The sequence below is a fragment of the Mus pahari genome, chromosome 14 (genome assembly GCF_900095145.1).
Source record: "Mus pahari chromosome 14, PAHARI_EIJ_v1.1, whole genome shotgun sequence".
NCBI lineage: Eukaryota > Metazoa > Chordata > Mammalia > Rodentia > Muridae > Mus > Mus pahari.
Window position 1 is genome coordinate 78542197 of NC_034603.1, and position 17573 is coordinate 78559769.

The following is a 17573-nucleotide window of genomic DNA, read 5'->3' on the forward strand; positions in this document are numbered from 1 at the left end:
AATCAGGACACCATCCCCACCCTTAGTGATTTACTTCCATTTCCCCCCTCTCAAAATGGCAGAACTCTCTACGAACCAGCTCGAAACCCCCTTTGTTCTCAAAAGCAAAGTATTTATAGCTTAGCTTCATCTTCATCTTCTTCACTTGGAATTTTAAGTGGCAGGATCACAAAGCCCTAAGCAGATTATTGGCTACACACAGGTTGAATTCACTCTGCCTGCAAGACACAAATGGAAAATGACATAAAACGGTATCGTCACATTAGCAAGAGGTAAACTTCTAGGAAGAGATCAGACTGTGAAATATATTTGCTTGTCTGGAAAGTTATTTCAAACAATAAACCCAATAGTGCTTTTTTTTTAAAAAAAAGGAAAGGTTATTTTTCATTATTCTGAACAGGATTAATCTACCCTAAGGAGAATCAAGAGGGACTTCCCACTTTCATTTCTAACCACGAAAAAATTGATACTTTTAGCAGCTCAAATTCAAGTCACCTCAATTGAGATTGACAAACTAAGCTGTCACACACATTGAGAACAAAATAAATTTATTCTTCTTGACTGATTCTCGATTGAAAGATTATTCTCTCTCTCTCTCTCTCTCTCTCTCTCTCTCTCTCTCTCTCTCGGCTAGGATGATGACAGCAAGTTAGCCAAAGAAAGGATAATAAAGAGAATGAAAATGAAAAGCTATTTATTTGTTAAAAATTATTGCTTTGGTTCTTTGACAACTTCATACCTGTATTTAGTTGTATTCTGTTTAGTCTCATTCCTCTCCTTTATCTCTCTCCTACTTCTGCCATTCCCCACACCTCTCAACAGGCCCCTCATCAATATTCATACTGTTTTGCTTTGCAACTCACGAATTTTAGCTGGACAGTTTGTGTAACCCTGGTTTTTAAACTGTCTATTGTAACCTGATGGTCTCACCTACTGGATAAATACACAACTGCTGATAGTGCCCAACCCTCTCTGAGAACCTATTGATAGCCAATAGCTTAGCAGAAGAGGCAAGGTTTCATTAGCCCCATCCCAGTCCAGGAGTGACTATTGACAACCTCAGTTTTGTTCAGGCCTACTGCAAGCAAAAGCAGCTGCAATGACATCATGTTTACAGAGGCTATCATGCCCTGAAGACAGCATCTTCTATCTCCTCTCCCAGGTCCACACTCTTACAGTTTTTCTACTCTCTCTTCTGCAATATTCCTTGAATTTTAATAGGGGTGATATCAATGTCCTGTTTAGAGCCTGTTTAGAGCTGACCATTCAGCCTCCACTTAGTGTGAACATTTGTCAGTAGTTAGGGACACTCCATAAGGTTATTTAGTGAGATTAACTGTCATAGAGAAACTCATTTTAGAAGAATAGCATAATTCTTTTTTTTTTTTCTGAAAATTAAGTTTATCGTGCCTGTAATGATAAACTTGAGAAGTATTTGAGCCTAGAGGTGTTTCCTAAGTTTGGAAGTGAAGAACCTTGCTTCCTTAAGTTTACAGTGCCAAGAAACATTCAGAGATTTGCTGAGGTGTAGTCTATGCTTCAGTATGGTTCTGGTAGATCTGACATTTTGTTTTTCAGAAGCTCTGGGAGAACACTCACGATGCTCATCCACGAATCACATCAGAGAGCCTCTTCAGAGAAGGCACTGGTTAAACATTCTTCTTCATCATTTGGACATAGCAACGAGAAATCCTTTCAGTGGAATAAGGAGCTTTCTGCATGTTACATAGAAAAGATATTGGAGAATTTGTGTAGTACTCCAGAGTAGAGTTGTACAGGAACTCAAGATGCAGTTTGGGGATGTCTGAGCCTTTGCTATGGAATGTGCAATGGGAGTCTCTCCGTTTATCACACAGTGTGTTAAGAGGAGTTCACAGAATTCAGTTCGGGATCTGACTGTGACCAGATGAAGCTGCGGACACACATGTACCAGGGTAGGGAGCCAAATGATTTATGAAATGATATGAAATACATAACTGTAAACCTCTACTGAGTATTTTGCCTGTGTCATGGACTCTTAAGAGATGTGCCAATTTCAATATTATCACCGAAATTTTTTTGAAAATAACCAAACAAACCAAAACAACAACAGCAACAAGACAAAAACCTTAACGGGTAGAGAGGTAGTAAGAAGCAACTTGAACTTAACTCTCCTAGCACTGAACTAGAAAGCCTTGTGACTGCATTCTGTTGCACAAGAGGAGGAATAGCTATTTTTATTTAGAGTAGAGAGGGTCCTTCCCCATGCTCCATTCACCTTCCTCAATAAATCACTGGAACAGCTACAGTATTTCACATCCTCTCACCTCAGGTAAAATGTGTTTCTCTTCTTTGTTTATAGTCACACCTTCAAACTGTATTAACACACCTGCTTTCTGTTAGGCAACCTCTTGCTGCTAATGAATCGCAGCTTCCTGGGGTGGCACAATAGAAAGTGATCACAGAGGGATGGCAGCTGGTTTTATAGAGAGATTTCTCATGAAAATGTTCTCCTTACCACCCAAATTAATACACTAAATCCTGGATGTTAGAATGCTCGCTGGTACCCTAAATTTGTATTCATTAGTACTCTACTCTTGTTTATAATTTCTAAATAAATATGTGTGTCTTTTAATAAGTGCTTTTATCTTTTTTCGAACCTCATGAAATGAACATTTTAAATGTTTTCTCTTTGAGGCCCCACCCCCCAAATCAACACAGTACTTGTGAGATGGATGCCTTGTATAGCTTGAGTTTATTTATCTTCTCATCAAAGAATAATGAGGCATTAGTCTCACAATAAAGTCATTGGTTCATCTGTTTGCTGTCAGAGGACATGGGGTTTGGTCCCAAGTTGCTTTGCTATTGTTATCACAGAAGCCACAACTTCCTTAATCTATTTCCCCCATCCTTGCCATGTCATATCCTCTCCCCCATCACTTTAATCCGATAGCCCCCATCCTTGGTGACATTAGAATCACCTGGGGGAATTTTATGATCCCAATGCCCTTATTGTATTTGAAACCCAATATATCAGAATTTCTGGAGACCAGATTCAGTTATTAGTATTATGCAACTCTCTCCAGATGCTTCCCTTGGAGAGAGAAGTTTTATAATGTTGCTTTATTTCTACTTCATTTAAAAGGAAAAATCGCTCCTTTGGTTCAAGCTGCACTTAATATAATTTCTCAGAGCAATGTCCTCAAAAAATCAGAAGCTAAAATGTTCCATGACATACCTGGAAATCTATCTTCATTAGCTAATTTTCATTTGAGCTACATGGGCTGCTTGTCGATCTATCTGCTCATGTTAAATGTGCCCCATAGTGACATCATTGTTTAATAAGCCGGTGAGCAGTAGCTTCCTGAGGAAGTAGTATTGATTCATGGGAGTCTCTGTGTGACTTTACAATTCATAGATCTTGTTTGCTTAAAGCCCAGAGATTGCAACCTCAAATCACAACTAATCTTTTAGCAATTCAAACCAGAATGGAAAATATGTGTAGCATTTTTCTTTCAAGTTATTAATTGTCCAATTTAGGATCGTATGATCTACTCAGAGTGTTTGAAACCACAGACATACTATCACTTTTTGAAGGGCTATGCTCTGTTGGCCACTAGCCATTTCTTAAAACTCTTGGGAGAGGACAAGTCAAAAGGGTGCATGGTGACTCAGCTCCAAAGACAACAGAGAACAAACTGATTTAATGTTTTAAGAGTAGCTTGTTATGTAAGCCACAGCCCAATATCCAAGACGACAATTATCCAACATGATCTATGGTGTGGAGCTAAACTCCTCACTATCTCAGTGGGAAAGCATTAGATAAAGCTCTATTATTTATTTTTTTATGGAGACATAGGTAATTTGAAGCAACAGGCACCCAGAACCCTGCAAGAACAATGTACAGCAGCATATGTCTGCTAGCTACAAGATTATCCCTTTAGTTATTCTAAGGCTTTGAAATCTTTATTTCTTTGTTAGCCATATTAAGTATATTTCCCAAGGGATGTTAGCCTATGAACCAATGATTTCAAGAATTGTTCTCATCTCCTTTGTCTATTCTGTATTCTTCCTATAGATCGCCAATGAAAATTTTAAAAACCAATTTTATACTTTCTATTTTCAGTAATAAAACTTAGAGAATATGACTTGCTACCAAGAATAATTGAGACATAAATCATATGTATTCACTTGTCTTATATTTACGAGAGTTCTTAGACCTTTTAAGGCATAATATTTATTTTAGGAGCTAATTTGGGCAAGAGGTTGTATACATTCATGTATTAAATTGCTTGAAGAAAACCATAACTTGACTTCTCTTCTCTTCTCTTCTCTTCTTGAATTCTTCTTGATTTTGAACCTTAGTTGTCTCAGCTGGGAGGCTTTACAGAGGTCACATGATGGATACTTATCAACATATTGAAAAATTTGCAGCTATAGTAGTGTGATCCATTAGCTGCTGTACTCTACAGGGACATTTATGATACCCAGAAATATAAGGATGTGTTTTATCTACACAAACATGCCTGTTTTCAAATGGATGAATTGTGAAATATTTGTAAACTATTAAAACCTACATAATTTTATTCTGTTAGGGAGGCATATATGTAGAAGTATCATATCAGGTAAAGCTAAGTGTTTCTTTCTTTTGCTTGACATTTTCTCAAGATGAAAATTAAATAATAATATGATTGTGCAGAGTTTGTCAGTGATACTACTGGGTACCCCAGGTTTTTCTTCAGACACACTGACATGGTCTGCAATAAGGACTCAGCCTATAAAAACTTTCTTTGGGTTATTTAAAAAGAAAGAAAAATAATTGGGTGTGAAGCCAGCCCTTATGAGGCAAAAGCAGACTTGATGTCAGTCTTTTCAATAGAGTGATACACTGCTTCAGAGGCCTCAACTTAATCGTAACTGCCTGTCATCTGTCTCTATCTATCTATTTATCTATCTATCTATCTATCTATCTATCTATCTATCTATCTATCATCTATATACTTACCCCTCGATCTATCAACTATTATCTATCTAGCAAATCTATCATATATCAATCTATCATCTATCTGTTTATCATATATTTATTACATGTTGTATCTATATCTATTTTTATATGTGGGTAGATATTAGATATTATACATTAGACAACATATGTTTACATATTTTAATTATGAAAATGATAGCTAGTACTACTCAGCTATTAAAAACAATGAATTTATGAAATTCTGGGGCAAATTGATGTATCTGGAGGATATCATCCTTAGTGAGGTAAGCCAATCACAAAAGAAGTCACTAGATATGCACTCACTGATAAGCGGATATTAGCCCAGAAACTTAGAATACCCAAGATACATTATGCAAAACANAAGAAAACCAAGAAGGATGACCACTGGGTGGATACTTCATTCCTCCTTAGATAAGGAACAAAATACTCATGAAAGGATATAGGTACAGAGACAAAATTTAGAGCTAAGATGAAAGGATGGACTATCCAGAGTCTACCCCATTCGGGAGTCCATCCCATCATCAGCCACCAAACCTAGATACTAATGCTCATGCCAACAAGATTCTGCTGAAGGGACCCTGATATTGCGGACTCTTGTGAGGCTATGCCAGTGCCTGGCAAACACAGAAGTGGATGCTCACAGCCAGCTATTGGATGGAACACAGGGTCCCCAATGGAGGAGCTAGAGAAAGTACCCAAGGACCTGAAGGGGGCTGCAACCCTGTAGGTGGAACAACAATATGAACTAACCAGTACCCCCTGAGTTTGTGTCTCGAGCTGCATATGTAGCAGAAGATGGCCNAATCGGCCATCATTGGGAAGAGAGGCCCCTTGGTCTTGCAAACTTTATATGACCCAGCACAAGGGAAGGCCTGGGCCAAGTAGTGGGAGTGGGTGGGTAGGGGAGCAGGGGNGGGGGGGGGAGTATAGGGAACTTTTGGGATAGCATTTGAAATGTAAATAAAGAAAATAATAATAAAAAATGCCAAAAAAATAAATAAAACAGCTGCCTTTATCATCATCAAAAAAAAAAAGAAAATGATAGCTATATAAATTTATTACATCTAAAGATAATTAGAGTTTATTTATCTATATACCATACCCCAAGATAAAAATGAAACAATTGGAGTTAAAGGGAGAGATTTTCAATAAAGAAGTTAGTGAGAGCATTCCCTTTAATCTAATTTTTTCTTTGTTGGAGACTGTAGATGCTAGGGAACCATTGGTAAAGGAGCATGAAGAATATTCTATTCTCTTGAACAAGTACTGGTTTATGAACAATAATACTCAGGGAGATCCTGTACAAGTTTTAGTTGTGTGCTTTACAACTAAAATTCTACTGCCAGATAGAAAAATCTCTGTGCCACATGAAAGCAAGACTGAAAATGTGGTGCATTTGGGCAAGATTCTATTCCAAAATTTCTAAATTACTAGCTCTCCATGGCTGTTTATCAAAGCTCCACGAACACAAAGCATCCTACATTAAGGAATACCGTTTGTCAACTTAATGGCATTTTTACTTACCACATCTATTCCATGTGACCTGAATTCTAATGGGAATACAATTCGAGAGAGAAATGTATTTTTAGTCTTTGCTTAATATTTTTGAGGTTACCCATTATTAAATTGTTTTCACTGATGGACTTTAATGGCAGAAAATGTAAAATAAATGAAGCAACTTGAATTGCTGTTTTATTGCCTGTGGCCATCTGGCTCAATTGGAAAGGAAAGTGTATAAAGGGCTGTGAGGTTGTAGGTTCAGTAAGGATACAGGCAGCAATTCTTTCTATCCCTTTCACTCCTCCCTGCTAGGCACATCGCATCTTCCCTGTGGTCTAATTCATAAGGTGAGATTCAAGAGCAACGGTGTAGTTGGATCATCATCATCATCATCATCATCATCATCTCTCTCTCTCTCTCTCTCTCTCTCTCTCTCTCACACACACACACACACACACATACACACACACACACAAACATACACACAAACACACAGACACAATTTTGGTTGTGTAATTTTGTCATTTTCAAAGACACGAGTCCATCCCCAACTCTACAACATACAAACATACAAATCTACACAATAATTGCAACTTCCATTTACTAGACTTGCTTTAGATAAATTAACTCAAATGCTACCTTCATTTTTGGCTTGGATGACTCCATTGCTATGATACCGTTGAAAAGCTAAAGTCTCCCTCCAAAGGAGAGGCCAGTTGTCTTCCTGTCATGTTTGTCCTAACACCTGTTGAAAATCTTCACACCGCACTTAGTACAAACTTAACTTGTCTGGATTTTCAGTATTTCTTAAGTAGTGAGTCCAATTAAATAAAAATTAAATTTGTTGATAAACTAACAATGTGTTGAAGAAATCAACACATTAATAATAAACTAATAACACATAATAATAAAACTAATAATATGTCGAAGAAATCAAAATATGTGTGACAGATCACTTGGAAAATTCAGTACTTGGTAGATATCACAAGAAGCAAATGGTGACTGAGTCAAATGGCTGACTTAGGTTTTTCTTAGGTAATGGGTTTATTGTTATGCAGTATGGTGATTTTTTTTCATATGTGACATCAACAATGTGCCACACATGTAGTAAGGGAAAAAAGTTGTCAGTTTCTAACCTCATCTATGCAATGGTATTACAAAAGTCGTTTGTGGTAACTTTCTACTTTTTCATCTAAGAATGAATAATGTCATGTAGGCTGAACTTTTACTCCATAACAATGATTGTAGGCCTAGAACCAGTGAAAAATAACTTCCTATCAAGAAGATTTTTCTTCAAGTTCCCACATGAGTATTGAGAGAGCATTTAGTTTATACACGCTTACCTTCTGCTTGCCCTGAAATGATTATGGTTTGTCTTTACCTGTCAGAGTGAAAGGGTAGCATGCAAGACACTTTTCCAATCCTCGCTTGAGTGATGTAGGCCAATTGTCAAACTTCCATCGTGGTAATCCAATGTCCCCTGAAATGTTATATGCCACAATGATTATCATTACAACTAGAAGATTTTATACAAAGGCAAACCCACAGCAGATCATGTTCATTCAATTCTGATTGAGATGCTACACCGTAATAGCGCTCCATGGTTTTGTGTATTATTCACGATGAAGCAGGTGCTTCATGCTAGGCAGTCTCTCTCCATTATTCCTACCACAAGTGACTGAGCTCAACCCTGCTGTCTCTATTCTTTGGTGGAGATCCATTTATTCCATAAAGCTTAGAGGGAAATAAAAATAGGCACATCACGTAACAAAACACCAGTCTCTTTCAGCATGGCCTTGAATACACCTTTGTGTATTCCAGATATATTCCCTAGGCAGCATTTCCTCTTGTGTCTAATTAGATCCTGTTCTGTGTATTTACAAACAGGAAGCAGCAAGGCTGTGACCTCAGAATCTTCCAGCAAAGGCTTCATCAATTAGCATAGGTGATAGTGTTGTTTGGTAATGAACATCAGGGTCCCCGTGTGTTCTCTATAGAACAAAGTTAAATGATATATTTTCTGTATCTTAAAGATGACGATAGTTATTATAGTATTTTTTATATTAGTACAGGAAAAATAACTTTTAAAACATTTTTCTTAGTTTTTGTTTTAAGTGGTAAGCAAATTCCATTGACCTTAGAAGGAATTGTTAGGAAACACACACACACACACACACACACACACACACACACACGTCACGTGATGGGCATGAATGACAAACCTATAAATAACAATTCAGATGGAATAATTCACATTTGATATTAAATAAAGGATGGAGACAACCACAGAATATCATAAGATTCTTGATCTGTAAATTGATAACATCTTTATGCACTTTTACAACATATTTATGCATACAATCAAATTAATAAAAAAAAATAAGCAGGGATTCCAAGATGACCTAAGTTTTTTTTTATGAAGTCCTGTTTAGAATACTGTTTGATACTGCAATTTCAGTTATACATAATGTAAATATTTTATTAAGCTAATCTGATATAATTAGAATAAATCTTATTTTCAGTTTCTTTTTAATTTCTTTTATATGCATTTGTTTATTTGTTTGTTTGTTTGTTTATTCTGTGTGTACCTCTCCATCTACCATGTGGATCTCAGGAGTCAATCTCAGATGTCTTGGCCTAATGATTAGCATCTTCTCTCTCTGACCCATCTTGCTGAACCTAAGATATTTTTTTTTTAAAATATATCACTTAATTTACATGAAGTATATGAGAATGCCATGCCATAATATGACAAGCCAAAGAAGAACAGTGTGTGCAAGTTTGTTTTCTCTTTACAGCATGTGAGTTCTAAAGATTGAATTTAGTGCTAATACTGTATCATGTGGGTTCATGTCACCAGCAGTATCATCAGTTCTTCTACAATTTTCTTTTATTTAAGCAAATGTCTTGATATTAGTATAACTCTTTTGGCATTAATGAGCATATATGCTACATAAGATTCAAGCATTTGAATACTAATATTAAGTAGTCTGTGAATATAAATAAAGGAGCCAACTAGATATTAATAAAATGCGTTGTTCTATATTCATAATTGTTTCCCTAACAAAAGACAGAGCACCTAAAAACCAGGCACACACTTTCTGCTCTCCTTATAGGGGCCTGACCCTTCCAATCCTTGACTATGAACTTGGCATAGACACTTAACCTATCAGTACAAGAACAAAATATGAATTTAGACTGGAATTGGTTACTATAGGTTCTGATAAATAGTTAGCATGACTCACAAATACTGTTGAAAATTAGCAAACACAGCAGACCCTTTAAATGTCAGCCTGTTCTTTATGTGCTGAAATACAGTGGTTCTCGGAAAGACAATGTCAGGAATCATCTATTAGAGAATTGAGTTAATATCCAAACAAGCTCAGTGTTTTCTGCTTTTAATGACTTATTGTTCTAGTCTGATTTCTGTTGCTGTGATAAACATTATTATTAAAAAGCAAACTGAGGAGAAGAGGGTATATTATGTCTTACAGACTGCAGTTCATCATCAAGAGCTAAGGCAGGATATTGAAGAAGAAACAAGTGGAGAAGAAATGCTTCTTACTGGATTGCTCCAATTTTCATAGGTAGCTACATTTCCTGTACAGCCCAGCTCTCCCTGCTTGAGGGTGCTACCACTCACAGTGGATTGGGTTTTCTTCCATCCATTGTCAATCAAGAAAATGTCTACAGGCCAATCTGATGGGGGCAACTTTTCAATTGAACTTCCTTCTTTTAGGTATATCATGTTCACAAACAAAATTATATATCAGGTTTACATTGCATGTGACATCCATAATGTAATCTTGAATTACCAATTTTTCTTCTGCTGCTTCACATAAATTTCTAATATGTCAAATGCATGGGTATCTATCTATCTATCTATCTATCTATCTATCTATCTATCTATCTATCTATCTATCTATCTATGTTATACATTATACCTGGTTAGTATATAGAGGTACTTAATAGGATCCAAATGGAAGATGCTAGTGAAAAGATGCTACCCATGTCTGGACGTTGTCATGGATTTTATATATTACCATATGTGATAGTTAACCTCCTAGTCAACTTGATTACATTTACAGTCACCATGGAAATGTATCTCTGGGTATGTGTGGACATTTGAATGAGAGAAGTTTCCCCTTGTATTTGGTGCAAACCCTTGGATCCTAGTTGCTGGCACTGTGTGGGAATATGAGGAAGTGAGACCATTCTGGAGGAAATAGGTCACTGGGGTAGACTTTGAGAATTTAAATCCTCGAGAAACTTTTTTTTTTTTTTTTATGTATTCTGTGCTTGTCCTCTAAGGTGTGCTCAATCAGTTTTTTTGCTCAGAAACATCATGTTTGCCTGGTCCCATGGCTCCCCTCCACAATAGACTCCTGTCCCTCTAGAACCAGAAGCCCAAATCATTACTCACTTCTATAAGTTGCTTTGCTCACGGTGTCTTATCACAGCAACAGAACAACTGCTATTACAGTATGTCTATGCGGATGTCTTAGAATGTTTTCATAGAGTATGGAAGATTCACTCTAAATTCGAGAAGTTCCAGCAACCTAGCCAGTTTCTCAACTTGGTACAAAGGCAGAAAGCAGTTTCTCCACAGCATTCATCCATCTCTGCTTCCAGGCTGCAAAGGCAATGTAACAGGCTGCCTCACGCACCTGCATCAGTGTCTTCCCCACCAGGATGAACCAAAACAAGACCCTTCCTATCTAAAGTTATTTATGTCAGATATTTTGCCACAGCAGTGAGCAAGTTAACTAATATACAGTCAGCAATAATAATAATCAAAGTCCCAGAAGCAGTGTTAAGCTATCATGAGATTCTTTTTTTGTTTGTTTGTTTCAGTAGTTTAACATTAGTTATTAAAATTTCCCTGACATAAGTTAAGAAAAAGTAACAGTCCAGAGAGAATGATATTGTGCACATAAATGAAAAGATAGAGTGGCAAAAGCACAATTAAACTCAACAAAAATGTCAGTTCCTTTTTATTGATGATAAAAAGATGTCTGCAATTTAACAAAAACCTTAGATTTCCTTTTGTGAGTATAAATGTTTTATCTGTACACAACATGAGTGCCTGGCTCATGAAGGGATCAGAAGGGAGTGGCAGAGCCTCCAGATTTTGAGTTGCAGATATTGTGGACCACAATGTGGTGGCTGGACATTGACCTTAGGTTCCCTAAGAAACCATTCAGGGCTTTTAATATCTAAGCTATCTCTCCAGTGCCTGCTCCTTTAATAATACTTCTTCCCCCTCCTCTTCCTCTCCTTCCTCCTCCTCCTCTTCTTTTTTTTTCTACTTCTCCTCCTTTTCCTTCTTTGTCTTGGTCCCCGTCTCCTTGCCCTCCCCCTTTGTCTTCATCTTTAACTTATAATCATAATCATAATCATCATCATCATCATCATCATCATCATCATCATTGTCATCATCGTCATCATCATCTCACTTGCTTTTCTGTGAACTTGCCTGTTTCTTTACATTCTAGGAAGCTGAGTCCCACAACTTGGTTAATGTCAAATCAATGAAGGAAGAAGAGTTACAATAATAGATGGTATTTTAAAGACAATCCAGGGATACCTAGTGTTGAGATGAAGATGTCAATGCAGAAATTTGAAAAATAATGGTAGGATTGATATTAAATGGTTTGGGAGTTCCCGAACTTCAGATAATCAGCCATCCACGTGGAGATAAGACAAGTAGTTAATAATGAGAAAGTCTGAGAACATCGTAGACAGGAAGGAGTGAATGTGGAGGAAGCAGAAAAATTAGCCAGAGTTAAACAACAGTGAGGGACCTTTCTCTGGAGTCACAACGAAGCGGAAGGAAAATACAGTGGCATTCTTAGAAATGGCCATTCCTCAGTGTTCTCCTAAGTCAGAGAGAGACGGGCAGACAGATTCCTCTCATTTGACCTGGTCATCATCAGAGCTGGTTCCCAGACTTCCCAGTAGCCCTGACCCAAAGGATACAAAGGTCAAAAGTTAATCACTAGAGCTGTGTTTCTACAATCGTCACACACTGAATTCAGTCTGTTTTGCTTCATTTTAAACTCTGGCATGGCTTCATGTTTGAGTTCAGGACTCTATGAAACAAAAATTGCCCTCTTTGGAAGACACATTGCATGCTGTATTCATCTTCTGTTGGGTCGGTTTAATTAGAAACAATATATAATGATGTCTTGGGATCCAGATAACTGACTCATGACTAATTGATAATATATTAAATATATTTTGCATTAGATTTAAACTTTGGATATTATATTGGATGCTATATAAAAACCAGGCATAATTGTTTAACATACTGAGCAAATGTTTTTGTACTTTTTAATGGTTTAATTGGACTTTTTAACATCATTTTACAGTTCTGAGACACTGTCTTACACTTTATAGCTCAGGCTAGCCTTGAAACTGTGGGAGCCCTTCTGCCCGAGCCTCTGATGTGGGAGGATTACAGGTATGAGCTTCTACCTTCAGTTCATTTGCTGAAATGTGTTCTATAAAGTCTACTCTCTCAGTCACTGGCAAAGCCCATTTTGTGGAGTATACGAAGAGTCATTATTCTGAGCAAGGTGGTTAGTTATTTTCCACTAGCTACAGAATGATCTGCAATGAACCACATGGGAGTAGAAGGAGGCCAAAGGCTTGGATTTGAGGCTCCTTGCTCTCTGTGGCTCCAGTGGACTGACAAAGGCCATTTATAATTATAAGAATGGGGGAGATACCCCTCAACTCTCTGAAATGTACCTCGACGTTCCCATACAGGAGAACTTTTAATACTCTAAGCATTGAATAGCCAAAATGGGTGAGATTTCCAAACTTTTAGAATATTACATAAACTCACTTTTTAGGGCACTATCTAAATAAAACCTGGGAACCGGATCTGATCTGGGAAGTCTCGAGAATTTTCTTTTTACCACCAGATCATGTTAACCCTGAGGGAATAGGAGAGGCTACAGTAGAGAGAGTAAGTCGGATGTTACGAGTTCTTATATATGTCTGGAGGAAGTGGTAAGGAAATAACTCATAAACCAACTTGGGGAAGCCAATCACATGGGTCTTCCTGGTATAAAACATGGAAGAAGCCAGTGGCTGAAGTAAGTTATAGGCAATGTTTTAAAGAGGAAATCAGAGAAAAAGAAAGGAAATTTGGCTTGTGAAAGGATTTATGGACTTTTGATGTTGAGATAACTCTGGGAAACCCGAGCCAAGCCTTACTGGCTCCGCCAGTCTTCTCTGGTTAGGGGAAAAATATCTTTTCATCATATCTACTTAATCCCAAGGGTGGTGTGCAGTGTGATTGATAATAGGAACTCTCTCTCTCTCTCTCTCTCTCTCTCTCTCTCTCTCTCTCTCTCTCTCTCTCTCTCACACACACACACACACACACACACACACACACACANCACACACACACACACACACACACACACACACACACACACACACGCACACACACACACAATGCCTTTCCCAGGCTTGTTTTGAAGGAATTGAAGTAACCGGTTGGTGAGAAAGAAAGCCAAGCCAACATTTAAGAGAAAGACGTGTGCATGGGCTGTGCTTCCATTTGAAAACTCCTGCATAAACTTCAAGGTCACATAAATACTGCTTGTGACAGAGGGTGCATTGTGAGACTCCTGAACTGTGCTCCCTTTTCCAGGCCTTTACCTCTCTCTGAACAAAGGTGAGTCCAGGCTACCTGTTTCCTCAGGTTAGTGAGATGCCTCAGTGGGTAAAGGCATTTGGCTCTCGCCATCAAAGTTGACAGTCTGAGTTTGATCCCTGGGAACCACATAGGATTAAGTTCCCACAGGTTGTCCTCTGAGGCTCCCCTCCTCCACGCCCCCCTCTTCCATACCCCCCCCATACACAAATAAAAATCTAGAAAAACATGTTCGTATGTTCTCTCCTTTTGTGTTGCTTTTTATAATCAGCTCTTTTTTTTAAAGGATAAGTTTGTCGCTTGAAGTGAAAAATAGTTGTTTGTTCAGCAACTTCAAGAAGTCTCACAAAGCTGTCTGGAGATGTGGCAGTTATGAAAAGCAGAGGGCAAGGTGAGAAACCAAGGACTGGGTCTAGTCGGTAGATCTTCCACTGCTGGGCTGAGGGTCCTTTTAGACTGTGGAACTTCCGTGAGGTGTGATTTGAGCTCTTCTCTGGATATCTTACAGCTCTGACTTTGAAAAGTCGCCGAATTGCCTGGGCCCTGCTTTTCTTCATCTGTCAAGTAGGGGTGATACCTACTGTTCATCCCCCAGGGCTGGGATGTGGCTTAACAAAAGTGGTGATGCCCGTTTCGTATATTTGAGTGCCTAGGTACCATGGAGCAGCATGGCTTGGTTGGTGTGATTGCATCCTTGAAAAAGATGTGTTGTTTCTCAGAGTGGGCTTTGAGGGTTCAAACGCACACATTAGTACCCAGCCCCAGTCTCTGTGTCTCTGTCGCTGTTGTCTGTCTCTGTCTGTGTCTCTTTTTCTTTCGGCCTGCTGCCTTCAAAGATGAAAATCTCTCAGCTACATCCAGCACCATGCCAGCCTGATTTTTGCCGTGGCAAGAATGGACTTAACCTCTCAATTTCTGAGGAAAACCCCCAAAGTTTCTTGGTCCTGGGGTCTCTTCATAGTCCCTTTCTCACTCCTCTATGAACTTGACTAAAAGCAGCTTAAGAGAAGAAGGGTTTATTTTGGACGAACTGTGTAGATGTATTTGGTCATAGGAAGGAAAGTATGGTGTCAGGACCAGCTGGTAATTAGTAACCTTTTAACGACCTCAATGATGCTGATATAGGCCTGATTAGACCAGATTTAAAGCAGACTTAAAGGCAGGTTTATTCAGAGGCAATTCTTGTGCAGGTTCATTGCTCTCCCAGGTGGAGATCAATGGAGTCTGGGCTAAAGCAAGGGCTTTTATACAGCTTAGGCGAAGAGTGATGACGCATCAGTTAGCAGCGGGATGGTGGCTGTGCGAAAACTGAACCCTAGCGTGGGTTTTGGGAAATGCGAAGAGGAGGAGTGATGATTTGTTAGGCTGGAGTTTTCTCCATGCAGGCAGGGGAGGTTTTCTCTGGGAGGGAAGGGTTGGGGGAAGGAGGGCAGAAGGGGTTCCCCAGCTCCTGTAGGGCCCAGCAGGAGTTTCCAGCCTGACAGTGATTATGAGAGAGCCCAGCAAGCTCTCTCCTCAGGATGGAAAGCAGAAGAGAGGAGGCCAGACCTTAGCCAGCTCTCCTTCTCCCCATTTCTGTTCTGTGCCACCCACATTCAGAGCAGGCCTTTCCATCTTACTTAATCCGCTCTGGAAATATCCTCAGACAGGAACCCGTAGGAGTGCCATACTGGTGCCCTAGGCGTTTCTTGATCCAATCAAGTTGACAATCAAAACTAACTCTGACCTTAAGTAATAAGAAGTTTCTGTGGAGAACGAGGATCCGGGATTTTGCAGTCAAATGCTTTGTCCCTGGGCTATACTCCCGAAGGAGAGACTATTTCTGGAGGTCAATTAATGGCTTAAACTGTCAGTCTTCCGTAAGACAAACTCACATCTCTAGATTTCTGCCTGCAGACATAGGAGAATGGAAGCTTAAATGTATACATGAAATTTTATGAGATGGACTTAGCATTGGTATATTTGCTTTTACTTTTAACGTTTAGAAATTATAAGAATATTTAGAGTACTTATACTAAAATTGCAAGCAATCCAAATATTTATTGATCCAGAAGATGGGGTAAATAATGATACCTTCTCATGGTTCATGTGCTGTAGATATACCTACCTAATCAATAGATTGCTACTACAATGCTTATGCAGTTTTGATACCTATAACAGATGTATTGCATGCTGTGAACATTTTATCAACATATTAGAAAGGGCATATACATGAGTGAGCTTGAGTGTTTAGTACATCTCATTTTTGGTGTTTGCCCTTGAGAAACAATGAAGTGCAAAAATTCACGTCATAATAAAAGTTCTGAAGACTCAGATAAATGAGAGTCAGATTAGATTTGCTTTTGTCTCTGCGGAAACCAAGAATCATCCTTGATAGAAGGTAAAAGTGTCTAGCTCCCCGATTTACTGCAAAACAATGATTTGTATATTCCAAATCACATTTTTTTTCATTTGAAGTCCTTATTGACTGAGTTCTCAAAGAAAGTATAATCTCTCCTGCTTGTTTATCATAACTCTGATCCTAACCCCCCATCTTCATAGATAATTTCTGCTTAGCGACATAATTGATTGTCCATAACTTTGCATTCCTAATATTAAATAACATGCTCACAGGAAACAAGGCTTCAGCTGCTAGCTACAGATCACAGGGGCTTATTGCCTCCTGTTTATCTGAGATTTACTGATGAGCCTTAAACATGCTTCCCACTGAAAATGGAATGATTAATTTTTATACCATTAAAGAAGACATTTTCTATCCCAGAGTTTGGTTTTGGTACTCTTTCTACTTTAGATTAACTCCTGAAAGCATATCTTATGTACTTCTTTTTAAGACTGAAGACAGTGGTACGGTTGTCAGGTATCTACTTGGGTATCAGTTTTGTTTTCTTCTGTTTGTAATAAGCCATTTCAGGGAATCATTGTACCATTGCCCAAGTGTTAAGTTGTTGCCACCCTATGGGGTTAATGTATATCATCCACAGGAGTTGGTAGATGTGCAATTCTGTCTTAGTTGTGGATTCCCAGTGGAATGCACTACCACAAGTCAACCTCAGGAGGTAAAGGATCATTTTCAGAAGGACGAAATGGACTGGAACCTCTTAAACAAAGAAAATTGGTTTTCTGGTGTCTAAAATGAACTTGGGGAAATAGGATCCAGGATAGAGACCTTCTAGACTCTAGCACAGCACTGTTCTCTGAACTTGGAGTAGAAAATGTTCTAAGATAGAGCAGGAATGTATGAGTAATATATGATTCTTCTTGTTCTTTGTTTTCATCTTCTTCCTCTTCTTCTTCCCCTCCTCCTCCTCTTACCCTCATCCTCCTCCCCTTCTCTTCTTCCTCCCCCTCATTCTCTTCTTCTTCTTCTTCTTCTTCTTCTTCTTCTTCTTCTTCTTCTTCTTCTTCTTCTTCTTCTTC